This window comes from Alligator mississippiensis, chromosome 5 (assembly GCF_030867095.1).
Source record: "Alligator mississippiensis isolate rAllMis1 chromosome 5, rAllMis1, whole genome shotgun sequence".
Classification (NCBI taxonomy): domain Eukaryota; kingdom Metazoa; phylum Chordata; order Crocodylia; family Alligatoridae; genus Alligator; species Alligator mississippiensis.
Window position 1 is genome coordinate 37,638,339 of NC_081828.1, and position 15,701 is coordinate 37,654,039.

The 15,701-nt window shown below is 42.5% G+C and overlaps 1 protein-coding gene across 2 annotated transcripts in view; it reads left to right on the plus strand.

The window, feature by feature from the left end:
- LOC102567843 (hornerin-like) overlaps positions 1-15,701 on the plus strand; it is a 116,890-nt gene that overhangs the window by 27,816 nt on the left and 73,373 nt on the right. The window contains exons 3-7 of one of the 2 annotated variants that reach the window (XM_019479113.2): positions 2,335-2,409; positions 2,924-3,008; positions 4,093-4,255; positions 6,459-14,932; positions 15,048-15,076. The gene's annotated coding sequence lies outside the window, so the exon portion shown is untranslated. Of the gene's footprint in view, positions 1-2,334; positions 2,410-2,923; positions 3,009-4,092; positions 4,256-6,458; positions 15,077-15,701 lie in introns of both variants that reach the window. The other variant, XM_014599720.3, reaches the window with a different exon arrangement.

A 15,701-nucleotide genomic window follows, 5' to 3' on the forward strand; every position in this document is an offset into this window, starting at 1 on the left:
TGCTTCACAATTTATTCTTTGAAGACCTGCTCTGCAATCTTTCCAAGTATCAAGGTCAGGCTGACTGGTCTGCAGTCCCCTGGATACTCCTTTTTCTTAAAGATGGGCACCATATTTGTCCTTTTCCAGTCATCTGGGATCTCACCCAACTTCCACAAGTTCTCAAAGCTAATGGCTCTGAAATTACCTCAGCCAATTCCTTCAGTGCCCTATGGTACAGTCCATCTAACCCTGCTGACTTAAAAGTATCTAGCTTCTTTAAGTACTCCCTAAGCCATTCTGTCATTACTGTAGGCTGTTTGACTCCTTCCCTAGCTTTACTTCCAACTGCACTCATCTTCTGGTAGCTGCCTTTTTTTGCAAAGACTGAAGTAAAATAAATAAATGCTTTAGCTTCTCTGCATCATCCATAACTAAATTGCCTTCTGCATTCCATAAGGAACCTATAGTATCTTTGGTCATCCTCTTATTTTTGACATACTTATAGAATTAATCCCTTTTTATTGCCTTTTATGTCCCTTGCCAGTTGTATCTGAGATCATGCCTTTATCTCCCACATTTTATCCTTGTACACCCATGCAATGACCTTATATTCTTCCATAGTAATATTACCAAATTTCAACTTTTTGCAGGATTCATATTTGTTTCCGCTCTTTAAAAAAGCTTGCTGTCTAGCCAAGTTGGTCTCCTGTTGGCCTTACCATTCTTCTGTAGCATCAAATAATATAAATAATTAGATTTTCTTTGTATATTAGTAGTAGAGGTGTGTGTATGCAATATGTATATTACACACATCCATATGGTCACTGGAATACTGAATCTTATGTATGTTTAATTATTATTAATGTTGGGCTTAGTATGTGCCATTTCTTAAATATTTACTCCCAAGTAATTTGAAAAATAGGACCAGAATTATTTAAAGGGTTAAAACAAATATTGTTTTCATCAGGGAGCTGACAGTAAGCAATATGACCTCGAAAAACATTATAAATATCAACTTCCCATATATGGACTGGGGCTTACAATCAGAAGCAAGTCTAAGCAAAGACTATACAAGGCAATTGCACCAATTTAAATGGATTTCTAAATCAACTTATTTAAAACAGTACCACCTTGATTTATAGGCATATTTAAATCAGGTATCCAAAGCTGGTTAAAAAATGCAGGTATATTTTGTGAAAATTTTCAGTTGTTTTGGCTGAAATTTATGATATTTTTCCAAAAACCCACATATAAGCCACAGAAAAAATCAAAACATATTTGCAAACATTTTAATCTAGCTTCTCTACTACAAGCTTGGTTTAATTTAGTTCAGTAACAGATATTAAACTTTATAGTTCTTTTACTTAGAAACAGTTTAGTTGATGCAAGTCAAGATTGGGTCTAAATTATGCCCGTTCACACAGCATATACCATTAACTTTATTTCCTTCCTACTTATGATCCCTTTTAAATTCCCTAACTACAACCTTAGGGTTACTTGGTCATATTTTATTTCTTAGAATGAAATGTTTGTCTGATTGTGCCTCTTGAAAACCCATGTACTTCAATGGGATTACATAAGTAATAAAACAAAAGAGTTTGTGGTCCTTAAAGTCACACTAACTGACATAAAACTTGTACTCACTTAAGCTTAGTGTGATGGATAGAGAAGAGCATGTAAGGAAGTCTAAATGGGTTGAGGTTGGTGCAATCACATGCCAGAGGCCAAAATGATAGTTTGTGGGCTTTGTTGCATAGGGCACTTGGGATATGTCAATTGCACATGAAATGTGTGCGTCTAATGTGCATGTTAAAGTACAATCATATAGCAGCAAAGTTAGAATTTTTTGTGAAAGAAATATGTCCAGTTCATATTAAGTAATGCACATTTAGCTATCATCAGACTTCTCCACAGAGATGTCAACCTGCTGTGACAACTGCCAAGGACTCCTCTGATGTATTCCATTCTTGGTCAGTTTCAAGACTCCAGTTTGGTGTGGAGGCTGGGACCAATAATCAGCTGATTGTTACCAGGCTTTAATTTTGGGGAAAGGACAGTTGTAAGATCTAGGCTCAGTTAAAGCTGTGTGCACTGCAACCAAGGACTTTCTCAATCCTGACCATCAGTATCATGATCACTGGCCTGTATGCCGTAGTGATGGTCCCGACTCTCGCCTGACACATCTTGATGTTTAAAGACAATCTCAATTGAGAGGTGGTAATTCTAATGCCACTGGGCAACGATATCTCAATGTAGGTTTCTTCTTGAGCTCCGACCTCCCGCACGCCCAAGATGTTACGCTGCCATTCATTTGCATCGGACTTAGCTTGCAAATTTTTTTTTCTATTTTAGGCTCATGCACGTCTCGACAACCATCTCGATGGAATAGAAGCAATGTGGATTACCGGACTACTTCTTCAGCCCCAGGTGAGTACTATGGTTGGTATCTCTCAAGGGTTAAGCCCTCTAACAGAGCAATCGCATCAAAGAAATAACGCAATGAAAAAGAAATAAAGCCCGCCTGGGCTGATGTCTCTGCACTGCCCTTGGTCCCAGTCAAGGGATTTTCCCCTTTATGTTCATCAGGTAGGGTTGCTGGCTACTTGATGCAGCATGCTGCTGGCCTGTAGAGGCGAAGGTGTGGCAGACTAAACTAACAAAAAGAAAAAAAGGTAACAAGATCAGTAACCTTATAACAGGGCTCACCCACTCTCTTTCTGGCTGGCCCTTTTATTGCAGCAGTTTACCCCGCTCCAGCCGGCATCTCCCAGCTTAATTGAGCTCTTCAGAGCTCCGCAGCCAGCTGGCCACTGGTTCTCCACCGTTGAGGCTGTCCCACTCATCCTCCTAGGTCTTGGGACACAAATCTCCACTCCTCAGCTCACTGCACTCCCCACGCTCCCTCACTTCCACTTTTCCATGTTCCTTTTTCTCCCTTCAGGGCTGCTCTAGCCTCACAGAGCAGCTGCTGCAGAATCACGGCTCCCAGGGGACTCCTCTCCTTCACCAGCTCCTGCTAGTTCTCAGTAAGTATCTTCCTTGTTTCCTCTTCTTCACAACAGTGTTTCTAGATAAAACAATTTATTTACTGTAAAACATAAACATGCCTTTATTTTTGCCTGGGTGAATAACCTAATTAGCCAGCATTCCCTGTATTGTGCATATGTGCTGTGAGGGTGATGTCACAATGAATCCTCAATAACATTCCTGGCAAACATAATAATCATGCATGTTACTGTGTACTTATTCAAAACTTTCCACCTGCGGAGAGCTTAGCACAACCATTAATTGAGCATCCCGACAATGTGGTAAAGTAGGTAAATATCATTATTCCATTTTCCAGATGAGGAAATTGAGGCTCAGAGTGCTTAAATGGATTGACATAAGACTCACAGGAAGCTTGGGGCAGAGCAGAGACTAGAACCCAGGTCCTGTGAATCCTAGGGTTGTGCCTTAGCCACACACCTATCTTGTTCGCCATCTCTATAAATGCCACTGTCACCTGAACATTACTACTGAGGTTTGGTACTGAAGGCTTGGGAGGGAGGAACTTAGAGAATAGATTCTGGGGACTGTGGAATCCACCATGACACTACTGGGCTTTTAGGGTGCCTACACACGTGCTTCAGGGTAGGGGTTGTTTTAATTAGGGTGGATCTCAGGAACCATTCTAATTAAAATGCTGCAGTCTCAAGTGTTCAGCATCCTGGATTTCAAAATGGCAATGGGGGTGCTTTAACTAAAGCTCATTCTACGAGCTTTAGTTAAAGCGCCTCTGCCACCATTTTAAAATGCAGGACACTGAATACATGAGACACTGCAGCATGCTGGAGCATTCTGATTAGAGCACTACAGCAGATTAATCAAGTCTTCTCCAATGCATTCTAATCAGAACGTGTAAGAGCACATATAAAAGTACCCTTATTGGCCAGAAATGTCCTGTTCAGATAATGCCAGAGATATGGACCTAAATGACACTGATACCTCCATCAGCTTCAACTAAGACCTGGGCAAAGACTCAGAATCCATGAAACTGTGTATTTGGTAGGTCCCTACCCATTACTTATTATCTTTATTTCCTTTCTCTTTTGTTTTCTATTTCTGACTTAGTTAGACAAGGCTTCATTTTTTTTCCCCATTGCTGCTATGATTCCATGATTATAGAAGCAGCTAAAAGTGATATATTAAACAGCCCAACACTGGTGTAAGATGCTGATAGGCACAGCACTATTTCTTAGCACTGAGGATGCAAGGAAAAGCCAGCACCAAAAAGGTAAGGTATATTTTCTATCTTTGCTTTTCTTTTCTCTCCCATTGTGTGTTTGTTTTGTCCTACCTTCAAAGAAGCAAAATGGTATTCTAACAAGAACAGCAAATGCTCTAGGCCATATCAACTAACTTTTTCCTTCCCCAAGAGAGGTGGGAAGTGACAGCTTTAAAAGATTTTTAAAGGGATTTGCTTGCTATCAAGCCAAGCAGGCCAAGGTCTCTGTACTCAAAATCCAGAGCCACATTTAACTGTCTAATGTCTGCATAGGAAGAGCATATGATTTAATACTTGATTCGCTCAACCTGTTTATTCCATCAAAATTAAGACAACCTATCCCAATCTCTAATATACATTCCTTTCCTGATTTGTGATTGCTTTCTTAATTCCTGACACTAGCAGTTTTGCTGTTTCAAAATACTACTCTTTTAATTACCTGACTCTGGACTGACAGGAGTTGAGGGACTCAGCATGAGTCAGCTAATGACACTACAAAAGCCTTTAAATCCAAACTTAGAGCAATTTTCTTTTTAAGTGACTCAGAATACATTTTTACATTTGTCATGTTAGTGGTCCTGCCTAAAGTGTTTGATATTACTTTGTGGGCACGTCTACATGAGATGTTTACTGCAGAGCTGACTAATCAGCTCTTCAGTAAATGTTTCAGTGTCTGCATGTGCGCCCCTATTGGGGGTGCAAGAAACTAATAAACTCTGCAGCAGGATAATACTTGTAAATACAAGTACTACCCTGCTGTGGAGCTTCTTCATGCACAGCAGAACACATGTAGACACTGACTCGGCTGGCTAGGACATAAGGGTACTTCAGTGCAGGGGCTGCCTGCCAGCTAACCCCTGCACTGAAACTCCCTTATGCCCGTCCTTCTACAGCACACAGAGCCAGGGGGAGCAACCCCAGGCTGGCAGGCTGACCCCTGGAAACCGCTGCCCACTGGGGCTGCTCTGACCAGACTCCATGTGCTACACATGAATAAACTCTAGAGCTGGTTGCCCTGGATTAATTGCTCCCAGGTGCACATTCAAACAGAATGCCCGGGAGCAAAAAACTCCAGAGCAGTAAGCTCCAGAGTTTATTCATATGCACTAATGGCATGTGTAAATGTGCCCAGCATCTGCTGGTTTGCTATTTAATTTTTTGTTATCGTAAGGTGATTTGGGACTTAAGAAAGGTGTTATTAAAATTGATAAATAGTAAGTATTATTCATCTTGATGATAGTAATCCACATTGTTCTGTCTTCTCACTCTGAGTGATTGCTACCATAATAGTATGTACTGAAACAACAGTATTATATCAACTTAAGATTCTTGCTCACTGATCAAGATAAACAAACTGGAACCATTAAAGCAACTTAAGCTTCTTGCTCACTTATCAGGATAAATAAACTGGAACCATTAAAGCAAGTATGGACCATAAATCTGCTGATGTTCATATTAAATGCGCTTGTCGTTTGGTTCATTGATTTAAACATTAAAACCTGCTCATTGAAAACCATCACAGGCTTTGTCACAGTAGAACTTCCCTACAGCCTTTCAGATATAGGCCTGTCCCTGAAATTGCTAATGAACAGGTGAATTAGAGGTAGCATTTAACCAACAAAGCAGAAGCACTTATTCTTTCAGGGAGTATTTCTTCCTCCTAATACCTCAAAGAATCAGAACACATATGCTCCCTTGTACAGCACATGATTTTCTGCACTGGGAAGCTTGCAGTTGACTCAATAGTTAATGTCATAGAAGAGTTAATGATGATGACCATTGGGTCAGTGAAATGAAATCTCCTAAGGGGCGCATTCTTTTAACTGAGTGGAGTGATTTGAACCAATATTTGGTATAAAGGCAGACAAGGTTCTTTGGGTGAATCTGATATCTTTTATTAGACCAACTTAAATAGTTGGAAAACAATTATTAAGCAAGCTTTTGGGTTCAAAAACCCTTCATCAGGCTGAGGAAGTTTCAGCAGCTGGTGTGTGCTCTTCCTGGATGGAATGAAAAGTAAAGAAGCCAGAGGCTGGTCTGGTATGCATACAAGACAGGCAGTCAGTGAAAATGTAGACTGAGGAGTCAATGGGTTAGAGACAGGCTTGGGTGGGGGGGAACAGGCCTGATGGGCAGATATAGGATTTTGAAAAGGGGAGTGGAGATGGTATGGTGTGTCATCACATATAACAGAACGTATATTTTTCTTCAGGTAAAAGAAACTAGAAGCATGGGGCCCAAGAATATATTATGCAATTTAAGATGGAAGCAAAAGAAAAAACTTTATTGGAATGTGCACTAATTTGCTTCAACATATATAATGTTTAACAACACAACAAGGAAAAAATAATTAAAAGGTATGATTTCATTAGGCATGCAGTTACTAGAATTAAATGTACAACTCTTTTTCAGATTCATAAAACAAAATCTAACCTTCTTGAACAGCTTGACAGTGCTTACAGTGTTTCACTGAAAGTTATTTCCGCACCTGCATCAATATTTTTAGCTAGAGTTAAAAACAGTCTGCAGGGCTGTGAAATAGAAGCTACATTACCAAGAGAAACTAGCAGAAGAAAGGACAGTTTGATTAGAAGAACCATTAAAGGACATTCAGAAGGAGAGAGGGCCGCTAACACTTGTGGACTGAATAATTTAGAAAATTCAGCAAGATGACAATGAGACAAAAAGTGAATTAATGCTCTCAGCACTGCCTGAATAGAAATGCTACTGCCCCTCCCAGGCAGTTGGTTTTAAACTTTATGTGGAGCAGGAATCAAAGGGGGTGCAGCTAGATTTTCCCCTAGGAGCAGTTGCTCATACTGTAGGTTTTCTGTGTCAGTAATGAGCAAGCTGATCAAATCTTGGTGTTATTTCCTTGTGCCTGATCCTGGTCCTTGTATACAAACTGAGTTGTGCTCAGGGACCTATGTGTGACTTGACGGAGATTACAATCTTTCTCCTTTCTGGTGTGGTGGAAGAGCATGGATAACCCTGCAGTCCATCCAAAGATTTTGCTAGCATCTACTACATAGCCCCTCACCTTTAGGGTGTGGCCAGTGGATTTATGTGCCTGCTGCCAAACCCCCACATTGTACACCTGATGCAGATAAAAGAGTAGAAAGGCTTTCTTCCTGCCCATCTTGACACAGAAGAACCTCACTCATTAAATCAGGGGTGCTCAACCTCCAGCCTGGGGGCCAAATCCAGCCCACAGAGCCATAACATCTGGTCTGTTGGGTTCCCCCACAGGTTAGAAACTTGACATTAGGGAGCAGTGGAAGTTTCATGCAGCCAGATCCACCCTTGCCCAGGACATTGCCCATGAAGTAGGATCAGGGTAAGGCTACCCCCTGTGCATCCAGACTGGGACAGACTGTTCCTTCACTACAACCCACATGCCCAGGTTGAGGTTGCTTCACCCTGCTATCCCCACACATTAGGATGGGGATTGGGCAGCATCTAGATCAGGGCTGGGCTGCTTTCCTTCCCCCTCCTCTGCCCTGCCCTGCCCTGTCCCTACACCATGCATCCAGACTGAGACTGTGACCAGGACCAGGCTGTTCCCCCAGCATGTATTCAGATTGGGGCTGCTCCACCCAGCCTGTGCTCTGGGTGGGGGGGATCAAGGTTAAGCTGCATGATCCCCACAGCCAGATCAGACCCATCAACCAGATCCAGTGTGCAGAGGGACCTGGCACCACCCATCCAGCCCACAAGGCAAAAAGGTTGGGCACCACTACATTAAATGATCATAATATAACACTGAAGTTATAACACAGAGCCCCTGGCTTCCCATGGAGGCTGCCTGGCATGGATGCAGGCAGCTGGGTCTGGGAGCACTGACACCTCCCCTTGTGAGATTTGCTCAACAGTGGAGGCCCTGGAGTGCCTGAGTAGGGAACTCCAGGCAACGGTGCAATGGCTGTGAACCATTAGAGATGCAGAGCAGGAACTGGACACCTACTTCCAGGCACTCCACCTGACGGCTGACGATGCCTTGGTGGAAACAAAGAACCACCATGAGGTCCAGCCAGGGTTTGCCTGGACAGAGGTAGTCTGCAGCCCTAGGAGGCACTGCACCAGACTGACCGTTCCCCTGGAGCTGCACAACCATTTTGTACCCCTCACAGCAGCTGAGCCAACTGAACTCCCAGCCCCAACATGTGAGGAAGGACAGCCATCAACAACTGTGCCCAGAACACACAGAGTAATCATGATGGGCAATTCCCTCCCGAGGGGCACAGAGGGTGTGATCTGTTGCCCCGACCCCATAGCCCATGAGGTTTGCTGTCTCCCTGGGGCTCATGTCTGTGATGTGACTGAGAAGATCCCCAAACTCATTTGGCCCTTGGACCACCATCCCATGCTACTTATCCATGTGGGCACAAATGACATGGCTCGAAGCAATCCCGGTTGGGTCATGCTTGACTACAGGGCTCTGGGGGCTGGGCTCAAGGGGCTGGGGGCTCAGGTAGTTTTTTCCTTGATCCTCCCAGTCATGGGTCACAGGCCCCAGAGGAATTGGTGCATCAGTGAGGTGAACAGAAGACTCTGGCGATGGTTCCATCACGAGGGGTGTGGCTTCTTTGACCACACTCCACACTTCAGTGAGAGAGGTAGTAGACTGTTGGGAAGGGATGGCCTCCAACTCACCTGGAAAGGGAAGAAACTTTTCTCAGCCAAAATGGATGACCTACCTGGGCTTTAAACTAAGATTGCTGAGCGAGAGAGAGAAAATCAACAGTTCTAGGTCAGGTTATGCCAATCACAGTAGTAACAGCATAGGTAGCCCAAGGGAACCCACTCTGAGAGCCCAAGGAAAGGTTGTGTCTCATCACATAAGGAAGCCTAGGGCTTCTCATGGCAGACTCAACTGCCTGTAGACAAATGCCAGGAACTTGGGTAACAAGCAAGGGGAGCTGACCTTCCTCCTGACTGATAAAGATTATGATCTTGTAGGGATAATGGAGACCTGGTGGGACTCTTATGACTGACTGGTAGGTATAGAAGGCTATACCCTCTACAGGAGAGATCGTGTTGGGAAGAGGGATGGGGGTGTAGCTCTCTACGTCAAGGAGCAGTACACTTCCCTTCAAACTGAGTTCATTATCCATGGAGGGCATCTTGAGACCCTCTGGGTTAAAATATGTGGGGAGCATGGGGAAGAGGATATACTTGTAGGAGTATGCATGTCCTTCCAGACATCTTGTGGAAGAGCACACAGCCAAGTCTGACTGGTCGCGTAACTTTCTCACCTGCATTGACAACCTGTACCTGATGCAAGAAGTCTACAGGCCAACTAGGGGGGAGGCACTGCTGGATTTCATTCTGGCCAAAGGAGATGATCTGGTGAGTGATGTGAGAATTGAGGGCAAGCTTTGTGACAGCGACCATGAACTGATTACTTTCTCTGCCCAATGCAGGGTGGGCAAATCCCTCAGTAAAACAGAAATCCTCAGCTTTGGGAAGGCTGACTTTCACAAACTCAGCACACTGGTCAGTCAGGCACTAAGGGACCATGGCCCCCTAGGAAGGGGAGTCCATGAGGAATGGTTGTTCCTAAAGAACTGAGACCTCAAAGCACAAGGGAAGTCTATCCCGTCCCACAGGAAATGTAGTCAGAGAGCAGAGAAGTCCCCTTGGCTCAACAGGGAACTTCTGGGTCTCCTGAAACTTAAAAGAGAAGCCTATACCAGATGGAAAACTGGAATCATCACCAAGGAGGACTATTCAGCACTAGTCTGTACCTGTAGGGAGCAGTCCAGAAAAGCCAAAGCAGTAACCTAACTCGGATAGCCACTGGAAACAAGGATAACAAAATGTTGTTCTTCAGATACGTGGGAAGTCAGAGGAAGAACAAAAGCAACATTGGCACCCTGTGAAAATAAATGGGGTAGCTGATGTCTGATGCCCAAGGCCAATCCCCTAAATGATTACTTTGCATCAGTTTTCCACCTGCCCAAAGGGGTCACACTGTTAGGATGCAAAGCATCCAGGTCTTGGGAAATGGGCCCACAGTTGAAGTAGATCAAGTGAGAGAACACCTCAAGAGGCTTGACATCCATAAGTCCGTGGGCCCAGACAGATTGCATCTGAGAGTCTTAAAAGAGCTGGCAGACATCATAGCATGCCCTATGGCCAAGATATTTGAAAGCTCGTGGTGTTTGGGTGATGTAGCGGAAGCCTGGAAAAGAGCCAATGTGGTCCCAGTCTTCAAGAAAGGGAGGAAGGAAGATCCAGGGAATTACAGACTTATCCGTCTGACGTTCATCCCTGGAAAGATCTTGGAGAAAACTATCAAGAGATCCATCTGCAACAGGCTAATGGAAGGCAATCTACTGAATGCCAGCCAACATGGTTTTATTACTGGAAGGTCTTGCCTGACCAACCTCATCTCCTTCTATGACCAGATGACGCATTGCCTGGAGAAGGGAGATGGCGTTGCTGTCATTTATCTGGATTTCAAGAAAGTCTTTGACTTGGTTTCCCATGATGTCCTCATGACCAAGCTGAGGAACCGTGGCCTCAACCATCTCATGGGGTTAGATCCAAAGGGTAGTAGTTGATGGGAACAAATCAATGTGGCACAAGGTTACCAGTGGCGTCCCCCAGGGCTCAGTGCTCGGGCCAGTACTCTTCAATATTTTCATTAATGATCTGGATTTGGGAGTCAGACGTGGACTGGCAAAGCTTGCGGATGATGATAAACTATGGGGGAAGGTGGTGACACTGGAGGCAGGCTGGAGATACAGGCCGACTTGGACATGCTTGCAAAGTGGGTGGACCAAAACCTGATGACTTTCAACATAGATAAATGCAGGGTACTCCACCTTGGGAGAAAAAACCAGCATAATACATATAGACTTGGTGGTGCTACGCTTGCTAGCACTGGAACCAAAAGAGACTCAGGGGTCTTGATTGACCACAAGATGAACATAAGCCACTAATTCTATGCCGTGGTCAGCAAAGCAAACCAAACTCTGGCATGTGTCCACCTATGCATCTCAAGCAAAACCAGGGATGCCATCCTCCCAATTTACTCGACCATAGTGAGGCCGCAGCTGGAGTACTGCATCCAGTTTTGGGCCGCCCACTTCAGGAGAGATGTGGGTAAGCTCGAGAGAATCCAGAGGAGAGCCACCCATACGATCAAAGGCCAAGAGAGCAAACCTCAAGAGGAGAGGCTGAGGGACATGGGACTCTTCAGCCTGGTGAAGAGAAGGCTCAGGGGGGACTTGGTAGCTGACTATAAGTGTATAAGGGGGCTGCATCAGGATCTGGGAGAACAATTGTTCACGAGGGCTCCCCAAGGGATAACTAGGTCTAACGGCCACAAACTTCTAGAAGGCCGATTCAGACTTGATATAAGGAAAAACTTATTTACAGTCCAAGTGTCCAAGGTCTGGAACAGACCCCCCCCCCCAGAGGTGATGCAAGCACCTACTCTGGACTCATTCAAAAGGTGTTTGGATGCTTATCTTGCTGGGATCATTTGATTCCTGCAGACTTCCTGCCTCTGGCAGGGGCCTGGACTCAAAAATCTCATGAGTTCCCTTTGACTTCTCCAGGCTTTGGATTAGGAAATTTATTAAATTTTATTTAGTAAAAGATATTTGCACTAACTTTTTAGGTAATGCATAGTTGTATACTTTTGAACAGTGAGCACTGGAATGTTCCATCATTATGCACACTGTATACATTTTGGGAGAAGAACATTTGCTTAAGCTCAGGAGAGCAACTGAACATGAGGAAGTTATAAAGAAATTCCTCAGTCAAGCAAGTGTTCTAGCTGAGCAAAAATGTATTGCAAAATGTTCCATAGCTGCTCAGCTGCCTAGAGAACAGAGGATGCGTGTTGAGGTTGGAACACTGTGCATAGAAAATGTGGAAACCCATCTGATAGCAAAACCAATAAATGCAATTGTGTACCTCATTGGATTAACTTTTTCATATTAAGGATGAAATTAAGTACACAGACATAGAGCATAATTAGTCAAATTTTCTGATTTGTATTATGCAGAAGATTAGATGGTCATAGCTGTCCCTTGTAGCAAATCTATGAATGCAACCTGCAGCCTATCTGAGAAGATAATGTGGCAGATATATAAGCTTGGTTTGTGTATGAGTACACACATACCTATTTTTGTAAAGCACTTGGAAGATCTTTGCAGTGAAAAGCACTGTAATAGTACCAAAAATAGTATTAGAATTTAAGCTCTAGGCTTTAGCATTAACATGTATTCTTGACTATGAAAGTTATGCAGTTAAAGATTTATATTGATAGTATAAGAATGACTGTACTTGAGTAACTGTGATTTTTATTGGCCAATGTGTAGTTACAGTGAAGGCTATTGATCATACAAAGCTTTCTATGGTTAGAGTGTGTAGTACAGAGAGGGAAGGAGTATCTTTTAGGTACAGGGCAGGGCTGAAAATCAGGTTTGGAGTCTCTCTATATTTTCACATAGTTATCATGTGCACCTTGTTTTGTTTATGTGATATTATCCTGCCTTGTGCATAAATTAAATTTAAGGAGGTTGCCTGGAGAAAAACAACAGAAAACAAAACAATAACAAGATACGGTGCTGCCCAGAAAATAGCAGTACCCTCTATGAAAAGAGGAAGCCGTTAATTGGGGTAAGTCTCCAGACTGATTCCAGGTAAGGGGGTTACTAATAAAACAATGTAACACCCAGTCAATTATCCTCTGGAAAATACATTATTAACCCGATGTTGCATGTTGGAGAGTTGATATTGTCAGAAAGCTCCTAAATCCAGCATATCCTTTCTGACTCATTTATTGTCTGTCTGCTCTTTTTTCTATTATAAGTAATTTATAAGTCATTGGCAAACCAGGGCAACTTCTCTGCAAATTTTCCTTTATTTCTGTTTCTGTGGTGATGCCTGCCTCTTGGTTGTCACTGTGGGACGCATCATCCATCCCAGCGTTGCAGCATTCGTGAGCTACTCTGGTACCTCAAGGTGTGTAGAAAAAGCTTTTAAAGCTGTGCCTATGGCCGAATTGCTGATTCTCTGAATCAGCATTGAATCTTCAGATTCTGATTCAGCTGAATCGAATCAGGGACAGTGATCCGAATCAATTAATCGAATTGCTGTCTCTTGATTTGGGCCGAATCTGAATTGGATACAGTCCATTTTGCACACCCTTACAAAGTGTACTTTGGCTGGACTTTGGAGAGTGTCTCAGGTGCACCAAAGATTTCACACCATGTGAGTGTCCACTCTGGAAAGTAGTTTACAGCAAATGACCCATCCCTTTTTTCTTATACTCGCATGAAATTCGCACTGATGCCGTCTGACTAAGACCTTTAGGATGTGTCCCATTAGCTCTTATATAGTGCAATAGATGTAATGTGTTTCTGTTTAGAGGTAAAATAAGACAGAAAAAAATCTAATGATATGAAAACAAGGAAGAAATTGCAATAGGAAGGGGCCTGATGAGATGAAAAAAAGATGATGTGAAATGGCTTGGGAAAGCAGCCAGCACATGAAAGTGAACAAGGCCGTGGTCTTAAAACAAGGAGCAGTCATTTTCCCTGACAAGCCATCAGATAATACAGTAATAAGAAAAGATAGGAAAAAATCTCTCTCCTGTTCTCTTCTGTTTTGTTTGTTTCATAAGGTGCCAATGAAAGCTATGTATGAGTGTAACATCATCACTTCAGACAAACAGTTCACAGTTTAAACAACTGGTATGAAAATATACATACCTATATTCATTACTTCTTCCTCATCTATTCTTCTCTTCCCAAGTGATAATATACAGTCAACTTTTGAGTATAATTACAATAACTTTATATATAAAAATCGGAGGTGTTGCTTGTCACTCGCAGCACAGCTCTGGTAACACTGGTATGTATATATTTTGGAATAATTTTTGCATAATTAAAAAAGCATATTGATACAACTGATCACAGGTGTCTCAAAATACTGCTTGTGATCACTGACAGTGAAATATCAGGAATTAGATATCACTTGTTATCTAAAGTCATCTTGAAGAAGTGGTATGTGTCTTCAGTTAGCAGCCTTTCTGGAAATTTGAACAGCTAGTAGATAGCAATTCCAAAGACAGCTCAAAGATTTCATTAGTAGCTAGTACCTTCTTGTTATGCAGAACATGCAGTTCACCCTGGTCACTCATGTATTAAAGTGGAAGTCTCCTGAAACCAGGACCAGTAATGGCTTGATGTATTCTTTGTTGTTGCTCTTGCAATTTTACACATTAGTCTCATGATTTTGGAAGAAAGACCAGGATCCTTCAATAGGTCAACTAGTATTATCTGCACAAAATTGTGACATCTCTGAAGTATTATCAAAAAATACTTCAGTTTAGTTTTGCTTAAAGAATGATCTTATAATTGAGCCCATGTGTTCCATATCAAGCACAACCTAATCATTGCTGCAAGGTCCAGATTTTGTGATGCTTCTGTTCTGTGGAGTGGAAACTCAGCAGCACCTTCATATTTGTGTATTTGGACACTCATTGCATCTATTTAATTTAATTTCATTTCATTTTTAATATGCCAAAGGTGATTTTTTAATGGATGATACATGATGGTTTCATGCAAGCTGGTAGAATAAAGCTTGTAGTTTTGGAAGCTCTGTAGGGGACAGCTGTGATGTGTGGCACCAATAGAAACATGGGAGACAGTTTGAGAAAACAAGGTAAGGATATTAGCTGAATGGTTCTGCTATAATGATCAGAAATAAATCAGTGAAGTAGTTAAAATGTTAACAGACAATTGTCATATTTAATAACCTTACAAAACTATTGTTTCAGATGGTTTGCAGACTCAAGAAGACAGCACTGTAAGTTTACATGGAATGTATGTTGTCTTTACAACCATAAGATCAGAAGTACACTTTAAGAAACCCATCTAAAATGGAATACATGGTAGTTCTACAGTCAGATGTGGATGAATGCAATACATGGGACTTTGTATATGACACAGATGAGGTAATGTTCTGTATTTGGCCAAAGCACTAAGCTTATAGCCACAGCTGATGACTTACTGGCTTAAGTCTCATTCAGCTGCCTCAGTTTTATCAAAATTTTAGCAAATACAGGCGTATAACTTAACTATCCTTATCACTATGTCTTTGTAACTGTAATCTTGCACTGCATTGACACTGCCAGTATGATAACAGTGCCTATCAGTGAAGCCAGGCATTCACAGAGTACTTGGTACTGTTGTAGAGAACACATTCTGATATTCCCATTAGCAGTGTATTCGGTCTAAGGTGTTTGAGTTCAGTGAGAATTATGTTATTCCTGCCATTGACCTAAATGGAACTATTGATCAAGTAAGATAGTTGCAGTCGGGGTATTAGACTCTGCCTCTTGGATATCTAATTTTATAAATATTACTAACTTTACTCACATACCACATGCACCTTCTCCCCTAAAATCAGCCCCTCCCCCCCCAAAATCGGG